This window comes from Vanessa atalanta, chromosome 21, assembly GCF_905147765.1.
Source record: "Vanessa atalanta chromosome 21, ilVanAtal1.2, whole genome shotgun sequence".
Classification (NCBI taxonomy): Eukaryota; Metazoa; Arthropoda; class Insecta; order Lepidoptera; family Nymphalidae; genus Vanessa; species Vanessa atalanta.
This window is the reverse complement of record NC_061891.1, coordinates 2,399,038-2,412,065: the sequence shown is the minus strand read 5'-3', so window position 1 is coordinate 2,412,065 and position 13,028 is coordinate 2,399,038. Positions and strand designations below refer to the sequence as shown.

Sequence of the window (13,028 nt, the reverse complement as noted above, 5' to 3'; positions counted from 1 at the left end):
TAGTGTAGTGACCGTGGGGTAAGATATAGCGTAGTATTTGTTCGTTTTATTAATATTGGTTCATAAAGAAAAAATATATATTAAATTAAAAAAAAAAAAAATCTAAATATTTACTAAAAAAAAAGTTGTCAATTCGGTTTGGTTGAATCATTGATGAATGAAAGGTTAATCATAATAGGTTTAATCATAAATCTCATAAAAATAGATAGGATATTAGAATTATTTGTATTGCTTTTGACTGTTATTCGAAAATGATTAAAAAATAAAACTGATTTAATTAAACTTAAAATATTTTTATTTATATTTAGTACTACAAAAAAAAAACATTTAGTGTTAATTTTTTTTAAAAAATTTTTATTTAATGTCCTGGAATCTTGGAATAAATATTACACCCACTTTCAGCTAAAAGTTGGCACACATATTTAATCTCGATGACAATGCACGATTCATGAATTGCTGCTATATTCAATCCAATATGGCGGACGTTACAAAAAAATTTAAATTTATGAATTACGTACAAATGACACTTCTAAATATTCTAGTTCTCTGGTTCACAACAATTACATTTTTTTTGTTACGACTTTACTTTTTTTTATTATTATTAAAATTAGTTCATACATAACTTTAATTCTTATTATAAACAATCGATAAAATTAAACTCTTACGCAATATAAATAGCTTCCGTGTTATTGTTTTCGACTTTCTTTATTCTGTAAAAAATCAATATATGTTAGTAATTACATTTTTATTAATTATAAAATTATGTATTTAAAAAATATGTATCTTAATATGTCATAGTAGTTATAATGAAAAAAAAATGCTTCGAGTTCATGGGGATCGAATGTAGTCACTTGATCCCCATGAAAGTCAATTGATGTTTTCCTTCCTTTGACCAAATACTCTATCGTAATTATTAAGAATTGCTCGAAAAATCTGATTATATGCGAACTGATTGCACATTTTTCTAATAGATGTTTTCAATATTCAAAATTTATAAAAAAAAAAAATATGTTTACTAATTAAATACTCTTACCTTTTAATATCGTTCATATGTATGTTCGGCGCTTGATTTATATAAACGTTTTTTAGTTTTCCTCACGCGTTTCACTTTATTTCCCATATTTACACAATTAAAATTTATAACAAAAAATATTATTAAAAATCAAATGCCTAATTACTACTACACTATTTTAACTTAATATATTTATTTACAAGAAAGAATAAAATTTATTATAAGAAAACATGAAACAATGAATTTACAATTAAAATTACAAAAAAATATCTCGTAACGTAATGAATGATGCGGCGAAAAGATCGACACGTCTGTATAGCATCAGGCCTCGGCCGGCATTGTCTGTACACGGCGTTTACGCACACATCCGTACGCATTTTGTTCGAAAATAAGAATATCGGATTTAAAAAAAATCTATTGATTTTACTAAAAAAGTGAAACCGAGGTTAAATAGTATATTGCTTGTAGAATAATCTGACAAAAAACCAGAATTATGGAACGTATATAAGTATCGTTATTATTGATTAAAAGATCTTTTTAGAGGTAACTTTGTGATTTTTTTCTATCGTACCAAATTAATTACATCATGTTTTCAAAATAACAAATACTTAGCATGTATCCTGAAGATTATCATATATTTTTTTCATTTGGTTTACTGCATTGGATCATATACTTTTTTGCATTATAAAACTTGCATTTAGCTCATGTAGTCCCCTTAACATACAGATATGGTCATATTGTTTGGTCGGTATCCTTTTAATTTGACATTTCAAACGTAAATAAGGAAAACTAATGAAAAACAACGATAATGTAATTGTGTGTGTCATGAACATAATTATAAGCTATTATATATATTTAATATTATTACGACAACGTTGTGTGTTCGTGAAATTAAAATCGCCGCGATTTTTTTTTTAAGATAAAATACTCGATCCGTGTAGAGGTGGCTTTATCGCTTACAACAATATCTTGCGGGTGACCCTTATGTTAGAAACTTCTGTCTGAGTAGGTAACACCTACTCATCAGTTATCCTATCGTTACACTGAAAATCTTAGTATCGTAAAAAAACTCATTTCATCATTCTGAGACTGACTATAAATTAATCAATTAATCATTCATTCATTCATTCAGGACAGTGTAATCTTTGATGTATAATTGTCTTAGATTTCTATCTACGAAATTTTACAATGAAATTATTATCATAGATTACAATTATATTTATACAAATTACAATATAGCAATTAAAGCCTTAAGAAAAGTTATCAAAATCATTATTAACGTTTCATATACTAACGAAAAGCAAACATTTAAAATCAAAAGAGATTACTCGTAATAAATAGCTAAATAATTACTTTGTTAATTAAGACATTTACGTTATTATAACTTAACTAACAGTACGGCACGCGTGCGCAAAAATTTAATATGCGTAACTTGACATCCGTTCGCTGAGATAAAATGAATTTTATCCAATTACCTCCAAGACTGGAAGACAAAGTGGAGTATTAGCTCCATTCCCCCATTTCAAGCCTCCGAGATAGTTGAAATGGTTCCGTACATTTTAAATTATGTATTACAAAAGCAGACGGGTTGTTTTTTATAATGATATCAACAAAGACTTTCATTATATACAATATTAAATTACAGACAGACAGATGTAATATATATATATGTATTTAGGTCACACTTTTATATAGACAAAGGAGCATTCAAAATCAAAATATACTTTATTCAAGTAGACTTTTACAAGAACCTTTGAATCGTCATTTAACAATAATCAACAAACAATTTTAAGTAAAGCTACCACCGGTTCGGTATGTAGATTCTGCCGAGGACCGACAAGAAACTCAGTAGTTACACTTTGTCAACATCTAAAAATAGTCATGTTAGTTAAATACAATTATATATGTATGTTATATCTCCTGCTTGGAAGTCAACAGGCATTTAGCCTTGATTCTTCCTTCTCTTTGTCGGCACCAGTCTTAATATATAATAAACTATGTATCTTGTGGCTCATATGCATTAACTATATATACTTATTTAAATAAAAAATAAATTCCAATTTAAAACTAAATATCTTAAATTTCTGAAACGCTGATTAAAGTCAGATAAACGAATTGTAATCTAAACGTCCATTGGTCGCCTATTGACTCATCAAAGGCAACCAACCAATGACAATTCACCGGCGTTTCGGCAAACTGGAGGTTAAACGTTTATCAATCGAATTTGCGTCCATCGTTCAGTGGATTTAATGGAAATCCAACGAAGGTACACTCGTGACAGAACAAAGAATCGGTATTACTAATAACTGATAATTAAACAATAACATTTAAAGTTTTTTTTTCATGTTTCAGGTGAGTTATGGCCAGCTTCTTTTGTAAGTAACAATTATTCTCTAAGGTGACGCATGAGACTGTCCTTGCTTTGTCTTATACCAGCTGTTTCCCGCGATTCCCGTTGTTTTCCTGTAAAATATGGCATTTATGTGGATATTATCCAGCTCCCAAGCTTACTTAAAGTCAGATGATGGTCCGTTCTATGGTATAGCAACATATATGACCTAAGTTATAAGCAATCTATGCGAGGGATTATTAAAATCTAATTACCACTTATTGGTATGATGTTCACAGACGGACGGATATAAATTCTTTGGTTCGATACTAAAATAGCAGATCATATTACAATGTTATGTATAAAATCAAACGCTGAATTTATTGATATAAATTATAGAATGGGATCTTGGTTATTCATAAAATAGACTTGAAGGAGGCTGTCCCCCGATCCCCCTAAACTCCGCTGCTTTTATCAGGATAAATTCGAACCATTTTTATTATCATCGCAAATCCTTTTGAAGAGAATTAAATTAAGTTGAAGATTACATGTCTTTTTTTTTAAAAATACCTCATTTTTTTATGTTTAGATAGACTGTCTGAAATGAGAATGCGTCGAAAAAAATAGTAGTAACTAAGTACACGCACACTAGTAAAGTATGACGATTGGCGTAGCTGTCACGCACACCAAGATAATAAAATTGACTTGTTGTTGATGTTCTTTTGTAGATATACACATATATCTAAATTTAATACACATTAATTAAAATCTTAGTAGATCGTAATCAAAGATTATCGTTTCTAAGGATCCGTTTCTTTCATGATTACCGTTCCTTTAATAAACCGTCAAAAACCGTGTTTTTGTAATAATATAGATTGTAATACTACAAAATGAAGTGACCTTTAAACGTGTGTAATTTGTTTAGTTAAAATATAACTCTACAAAATGTGAATGTTACCGTCCATTGTTTATATTTTCCTTTGCGAGTATTAAAATTTAACTTTGTCGCAGTATTAAAATGTCGGACATTTGGAAATCCTAATTCGTATTCAATTAATTCTAAAATATGAATAGCGTTACGTTTGAATAAGTTTCGTTCAAAACCAGGTTTCGTGCCTTTGTACATCGTGTCTTCATAGAAATTACAGCGACTGAATCCGAGGTCCAAATCTAACTTTGAAATTTTAATATATATACAGATTTTTATGTCATGTAATTGTCAAATAATTTTTCCTTGCTTAAATATACATAAATAGGTTATGTACTGTGTAACTATTTTCAAGATAATTGATCTTTAGATTAACGACATATTGGTTTTAAGTATTTAATGAACAAGGAATAATGCTAAAATTGTTTTATAGTTCATAATAAACAATAAAAGAAGGGGGAGAAGCAGTAGTTAGAACGCGTGCATCTTAGCCGATCAGTGCGGGTTCAAACCTAGACTAGCACCACTGAATTTTCTTTTCCTTAACATCGTGCATCGTTACGAAACTTTCATGTTTCTAATTTCAATGAATTTTTGCCACAATGACCAATCCATATATAGGTGGTGTACGCTTCAATAGAGCCTGGATAAAATATAATTATATAAACTAAAATTTTATGTTTTTTTAATATTAATAATGACATATTATACTTAACAAGATTATATAACAACTGAGTTTATTGCCAGTTCTTCTTGGTAGCTTGACATTAAATTTACCCAATAGTGCATGGAAGACCCTATCAAACTTGTTGGTTAGACGTACTATCTGTGAGTACGTTATAAATATTCTAAAACCATAAGTTTGTATATTCGGATGTTAATCACTCGGAATCACATTTGAACGGTTGGACGCGTTATCAATTTAGGCTTTGGAGTTGATTATGTCTTGGAATTAAAATACATACATACATATATACATATTTTCTAAGTACTTCACCTAAGTAATGTTTATAGTTTGAAATAAGCCATCTGATAATGATAATTACATACAGTAGTAAAATATTTAACATTTGTAGTATTTTCGAACTGTAATGAGCGCAGCGCGTCACAACAAAAGCTGGTTTTAGATTTTGTTTCCATGACAACAGCCATACAGGCGTTCTGTAGTCCGTCTATATACACGCTTTTACAACGAAGTTAGGTGGTATGGAGCAACTTATAGTAAATGGTCACCACAGATCATAGATTCGGAGGTAGATAGTATGTCCCCCATGCCTGTTGCTACACTGGCATACTCACACTTCAAATCGGAACACAACAATACTAAGTACTACTGTTTGGCGGTAAAATGTCTGATAAGTAGGTGTTACCTACTCAAACTGGCTTGCACGCAGCCAAAATCAAAAATCGATATCAAAAGATACTTTATTCAAGTACTTTACAAGCACTTTTGAATCGTCATTTAGCAAACTATTTTAAGTAAAGCTACCACCGGTTCGAAATGTAGATTCTACCGAGAAGAACCGGCAAGAAACTCAGTAGTTACTGTTCTTAAAACAGAAATTGAAAAATATTAGATTTTTTTTTACCAGAATTGAGATAATTACGAAAAGTCATTCAATATACTGCATTCGTCGGTTTATTTATCAATTGGATTTAAATCACAAGTGCCTATAAATACCGACTACCAAGCGCTTTAACGCCATAACCGAGCACCAGTAGTACTGTATACCGCGTCACAACAGGGGCAGCGCCCTTCGAGTAGGGTCTCCATCCCTTCACGTAATCCACAGACAATGCATTACATAATTCTTTAAATAAGGTGGGGATTTTTTTTTTGTAATTAGTAAAGGGTTGGTTATTAAGACTTTGAGACTTGTTATAAAGCGTTTTTCTTCGTAAAAAGAAAGAGGGTAAAGAAAATCTTTTATTTTTTTTGTATCGTTTGTCGATCGTTACTTACATTGCTTAACTTAAAAGTTATAATCTCAATTTAGTTTTGAAACAAATTGATTCAACAAAATCGTATTATGTGATTAATATACAAACATAACATTTCTGGTCGTTTAAATCGTCTGTATTCATACCTCGAGCACATTGACTTTAACACTATAAACTATAAATTAACTTGTTTATTTTACTATTAAAGTTTACTATGAGTCACAAGTGTAATGAGCGAAGTAAAAACATTGATAAAACACCCATTAGCGCTTATTTATAAAAATGGTTAGTACCTCGTTTTACCGTAACGTTATTAACCTTCCCTAGGTATCACATGTGATTCATGATTAATGTTTAACTGATGTAGCGGCTGTTTAGACAGAACACTTGATAAATAATCGGTTTATACTATTTTGATGGTTAGTTATGTAGAATAAAAAATGCTTATTTCTTAATATTCCCATATTTTGAGTCATCAAATACATACATATCTTTAGAAAAAAACATTGGTCTATGATAATCTAGACGAATAAATTATTGATTAAGACTGTTTCGTAATAAACAACAAAAATAAAACTTAGCCGGTTGTTCCTTTGTACAAATTCACAAAAAAAACCTCAAGTAAAGTGGTATTAAATCTATTAAAGCGCTCACATAATGGCCACCCTACCCCGGGGCGATCCGTCGCCATGGCGACCGCCGTGTTTGCCGCCGTATCGATCGACGCTTCCCTGTTTACTTTCAGTATGCACCGGGAAGAGTCACGCTTTGTTTTTGTACTTTTATTTCTTAATAAACGTATAAATACATGCTATATACTGTCTCGTTGACGATATCATAATATAGTAATGTAATAATTGATACATAGACTTCGAATATTGACGTTTTGAACATTATAATATACTTAATGTAATTTAATATGAATTTAATATTTGAATACAGATTGTTTATTTAAATAATACAGAATGACGCGCTTTTGTTTATAGATAATTTATGCGTGAAGACGCGGGAAAACCAAATATCAAAGTGCTATTTGACTCTGAACAGGAAACAAGGAGAGAAAATAAAAAATACATTTTCATTATTAAAACCAACGCCAATTATCTATCAGAAGACAAGGATATATACACAACAAAAAAAAAACCTCAAGTAAAGTGAAGGCGTAGCTATATATGAATATGCCATTAGATGCTCTAAATGAAAACTTCCTTGAATCAATCTTTATGTTTTTTTGGGATTAAAACAACAGTTATATTTCCCTGTTTACATATTCACAAGCTATTTGACATATCAAAGAAATCCTACAAAAGACATATTTGTTTTTGAAATAGGATTACAGGAACGGGAGACATCTTTGACGGTAGGTTGTCCTTACAGCGCCCATTTAAATGAGAACTGATTTCTTATTAAATAAAAATGTATTGTTGAACATTGTTTTTTTTTTTTTTTTGTTGTCGTATTAAATATAGCCCACGTGTTTACAATGCTGGAACGTACATTGATAATAAAAAATATTTCAACATAAATAAAGTTAAGATGTCTGTCGGCTTATTGAATTATTTTTGGTTTGAATTAAATATTCTTTATGGAATTCACGTTTCGTATTTCTTGCCTTGCCTTGAATTTGCTTTGGTTATTTGAATAATATATTTTTTGTTGATTTTTTTAAATATATGAATACTTATTAAATAATAAATTAATCTTAGAAGTTCAAAAGGTAGCCTGAAGTTGAAATTTCAGATATTTGAAAATAATTATATTCCACTAGTTACCCCTAAGCTTCTACCGCTTATTTCCGGTATTAAAAGCAACCTACATGCTATTCCAGACTATAATCTACCTCTGTTCCAAATTTCATTCAGATTCGTTCAGCCGTTCTCGCGTGATTCAGTATCAAACATCCATCCATTCAAATATTATGTAAAAATGTCTATTTAATATATCCAATATATTTAATGTATTGGATATATCCTTGTCTACAGATAAGGCACATGTATACCTTCAGGTCTGTAGACCTTCCTGTATCTAGGTAGCCTAGGTAACCTCGACATCCTCATGCAATCGACACGCTATGATGCAAGCTATCAAGTTTCGAACATCGATATCGATGCGGTGTAACACAACACTAAACGGAAGGACCTCCTCTTACCCTCCGTATGCATAATATTTGCAACTTTTTAGAACATTCGTAAATGGGTAGGTTAACATACTTCTCTGAGTTGTTTCACAAAGTTTCATATGTTTTTAAACCTGACACACATACTATCAATGAATATTTTACGTTTTTTTTTATATAAACGTACTAATTTATTTAAAATAAATAAATATTTCGTATATATATAAACGTTTATATAGAACATACATAATTTATAATTCATAGGTAGGTAGGTTTCCTCGTGAGTTTTCCTTCACCATCTCGATATTAATCACACATGCAACTTAAGCACATTAAAATGTCCAAGTTTAAATCCGCAATCTTTGATTTATATACGCATAACTACGGGGCCATCTCGACTTATTAAATCAAACTATCTTTTCAATATTTTGAGAGAAAAATTTACGTATATTTATTTTCAAAAAAATAACCTGAATGATAATAATTCGAAGTCGAAATAAAGTGTTTCAACGTTTTGAATATTTTTTTTTTTGCTCACAATCGAATAAATAAAAAGGAATGCCATCCTGCGTCCAATCCGTTACTCCGGTCGGTCGATTTAAAATATTACACTCCACAAGGAAGTTCATGGAATTTTCGATATAAAGAGGAAATAACCTTGTGATCGAATGTCGGTACGAAATGCATTTAAGATTAGCCGTTGAATACATCTGTCTTTGTCTCTGCCGATGTGATTCTCGCGTCGGAAAGAGATGGATGTCTACGGTTCGCAATTAATAAAATAAAACTCTAGCAAGAAATTTATCATTTTAATTTTACCGCATAAATTACTTTAATTATCATAAAATACTAAAATTATTAACATATGAATGCGAAACAGTTACTTCATTTATAAATAAACGGTTACGAATAATAAGATCTTTGTTCCTTGTCACATTGTTTGAACTTTAAGATGAATCATGTCATGTGCTATAAAAATGACCGCGTCATATGTTCGGTCATTGACACGGACATTGACCTCAGCGTGTAATTGTTACCTTTAGGACTCAACACCTGTAGCGCTTATTCCCTTGTAATAAAGGTTATATTAGATTTACTATAGAAACTTCTACATCCGGCCTACCTCAACATGGCACGACAATCATCGATAGGGTTACTAGATAGGGCAAATATTTGGCTTTACTTAGTTATATATTCTCTTTGTCTCCATATAACATAAATAATAAATTAATTTAAACAATAATATATGTGTACAGTTGCTTGTTACGTTAAAAATTACGAAAACATTGCACTTTATATGAGATGCGATTAAAATAATTATCTTTCCTGTTGTCTCTTTTGTACACGTGAATTTCACATCTTACTATTCAATAATTCTCATAATATAAGCGATATGTTTTATCGTTAAAGTTGAACAATAATAATTCGAATAATAATTACTTAAAAAATATATTTGTTATTAATTATTAAATAAGCATTAAGTTTTTAAATTAAGAGTGAACAATAATTTCACACAAAAATTATAAAGTCACTTTCGATATAAATAAATATATGATTAACGGTTACCCTAATGAATTTTATTTTACGTAAATACGTTGCATATATTACGTAAGTCGTAATATTATGTATCAAAGTCTTAGTTTAGAATATCTATTTTTAGAATACAACTCTTATGTAAATGTTATTTACAAAATTGTATGTTATTACTATTGCGATATTTTTAGTTGAAAATCTCGTTAGATACAATTGTTAAAATTTCTTAATAGTGATTACGTCGTGTTTTAACAAAATACGTCTTGCCTTTTTCTTTACATTGTAATATAAGACACACACACAGGATTGAATTGAATATTTATATCTATTTAATAAATATGATTAATTTTGTCCAAATTTGAACCCAAAATCTTCGGCTTGGACTCGCACATCTTGGCATATTACATCTACCTAAATAACTATCTTTAAGTATTTTAAAAAAATATATTACGATTGTTTTTTTAATACCCTATAATTCATTAATAATTAAATTAAATAATATATATATATATATATAACAATACTCAAGTCAAAATAAAGTGTTCCATCATTTTGATAGTATATCGTAGATTTAATTAAATATTTATAGCTAGCGTGACAATAATCAAAACTATTTAAGTATTAGTATTTTTTCTCAATTGAATAGGTCAGTACAACAATATGCAGTCAAACCCATATATACTGTATGCAACTTGTACTTACTGGTATCGTAACAAAGGATATGAATGTGAATTATTTAATTTGAACGCTGAATATCAATTTCAAATGTCAAAATGTATTACATAATATCTCCTATACAGTACAGTTTCCGCAACATTACGTAATGTACGTGATCAAGGAACCAGTTGCCCGTGGAGTTGAAAGTTCGATCATAATAATCCTACAATTATGTATTCGTTTAAACGTTTTTCCTCTATATATAACAAGTTAAGTTATATATATATAGTTTACCCAACATTTTTTGGGCCAATGAATCACCTGTTGGTAAGTCACGATCGCCCATAGACTTAACACTGGTATTATATACCCGAACGTTGCACGAACTACCAACCAGTATAAGTTTGAACTTGGTGCGTTTAATTCGAAGCATCGAGTCTAGAACATTCCTAAACGTGTCATTAACAAAAGTAGAACGTAATATAATTATTATTTATATTATTATTTTTTTCTGATAACAAACCCGCGACACACTGACACACTTGCGAATGTTACGACATCGAATGCATTTATTATAAATAAGCAGTGTCCGCAACTTTGTTCTCGTCGACGTTTTGCAAACAATATATGTATTTAGCTAATATTTTTGTATCGTATAACCCATACTATCACAGGGCAAAATTATATCAAAATTTGTGCAGAAACTTCCACTCTTAGACGAATACACAATTGAATAACAATAATGATTATTTCTCTTAACAAAAACATACCATACCTTACAAAAGTGATATTTATATGTTTACATAGCATGTCATATAGTAGTTAAGATTATGTGAAGAGATGGTGTCTGGGCTAATAATAAGTATGCCTGTATTAAAGATCACCTGGTCACTTCACAGAAAAACAAGAGCTTTAGACTGAAATGATATAATTACAGTTTTGACAGATACAAATATACGGTTAATAAATTGTACGATATAAAAAAATCGTCCTCTATCTATATAGCCCACATACAAACAGATTACAGTATTATTAGTAGATAATTGCTATGTAAATCACATTTTTATGACTATTTTTAACGATTTCGTGTTAAAAGATACGAACGAAAAATGTTTAATCGTAAAATAATTACAGTAGATTATACCGGAAGAGTTTTTACATTGAAAAAACCCTTTAACATCACACCATTAACTTGATAGTTATTATTGTTTGGTGATTGAATTTTAATTAAATACGGAAGAAATATTATTGGCTCACTTGTATCGATTAGCGCCTTCACAAAAAAAAGTTGGCGACTTCTAAATTGACTCAAATTTAATTAAAAACCCTGTTGTCAACAAAAATTGGTACTGAATTATAAAATAGTTTGTCTGGAACTTATTAGTCTAGAAATGGAATTTAGAACATATGATTATTTTATATTTTAAGCATTCTTTTTTTCGTATTTTCAATTTTGATAATTCGAAACGGACAGCTGCGTAAAGAACGTACTGATATTAAATTTTGAAAGTAAGAGATTCACGTTTATATTAAATAGTATTTTATACGGTACTAGTCCCTGCCCGTTGCTTCGTTTGTAAAGGGGAGGGGGTAGGTATTAAGATCATTGTTCTTTGTACTTCAGACAACGTATTTACAAAATATCATTAAAATTGTAACAATAACTGAAATAAATAAACTCACTTCCAATTTCTAATATCAGTTATATTAATTGGGAACTTAGCAATGGTATTGGCAAGTTTTAACGTTGGCTAAAACAAGAGAGGCATATCTATCATTTATTTAAAAAAAAATGCTTTCGGCGATGAATAACACTTTCAAAGAATTCATAGAATTCTGTCTACGTGATTTCTATAGCCGAGGCATCAATGAAATTTAATTAAAATGGCATAAGTGCATTGATTGGCCAAATATTTTATTAATTAGATCCAATATAATTTTCTTTAAAATAAATGTTAATTTTTTCTATATAATATACAAGTTTCATGTGTCATTCAAAAAATATTTTTACTTAAAGTCTATAGGGCACTTAACACACGCATTATTTCAATATTAATAACTTAGCTACGCAGACGCAGACAAGGTTTTGATTAAACTATTAGACATAGTCCTTGACGCCACCTGTCATACGTTCAATGACCTCAAATATTTGATTTCCCATTAATATGAAAATAAAAAGAGAATACTACACAAAAAAATTAGAGAGTTAAAATATATCAACTTAAACATAAAAAAGGAAATAGAACTTTAGTCTGAAATTGTAGTTTGTATAGTTTAATATAACTATTAATAAAGGCTATTTAAAATAGAAATCAATTATAGTATAACTTAATTGATATTTGATATTGAAAACATATGAAAAAACACTATGAGTCTTAGCTTTGAATCTTATCAAAAAGTTTTATATTCTATAGAGACACGTACTCAAAGTTATTTTATTTAATCCAACGAATTAGTATATAAAAGTAAATGGAAATAAAAAAAACGTTATAACGTTACATCGATAAAATAA

The 13,028-nt window shown here is 29.5% G+C and overlaps 1 protein-coding gene across 5 annotated transcripts in view; it reads left to right on the top strand.

Moving 5' to 3' along the window:
• Positions 1 to 13,028, top strand: part of LOC125072271 (brain tumor protein) — a 135,287-nt gene that overhangs the window by 68,801 nt on the left and 53,458 nt on the right. For 2 of the 5 annotated variants that reach the window (XM_047682823.1, XM_047682827.1), the window contains one exon: positions 3,365 to 3,387. The exons of the other annotated variants lie outside the window; for them this stretch is intronic. The gene's annotated coding sequence lies outside the window, so the exon portion shown is untranslated. The remainder of the gene's footprint in view (positions 1 to 3,364; positions 3,388 to 13,028) is intronic. 5 annotated transcript variants of the gene reach the window in all.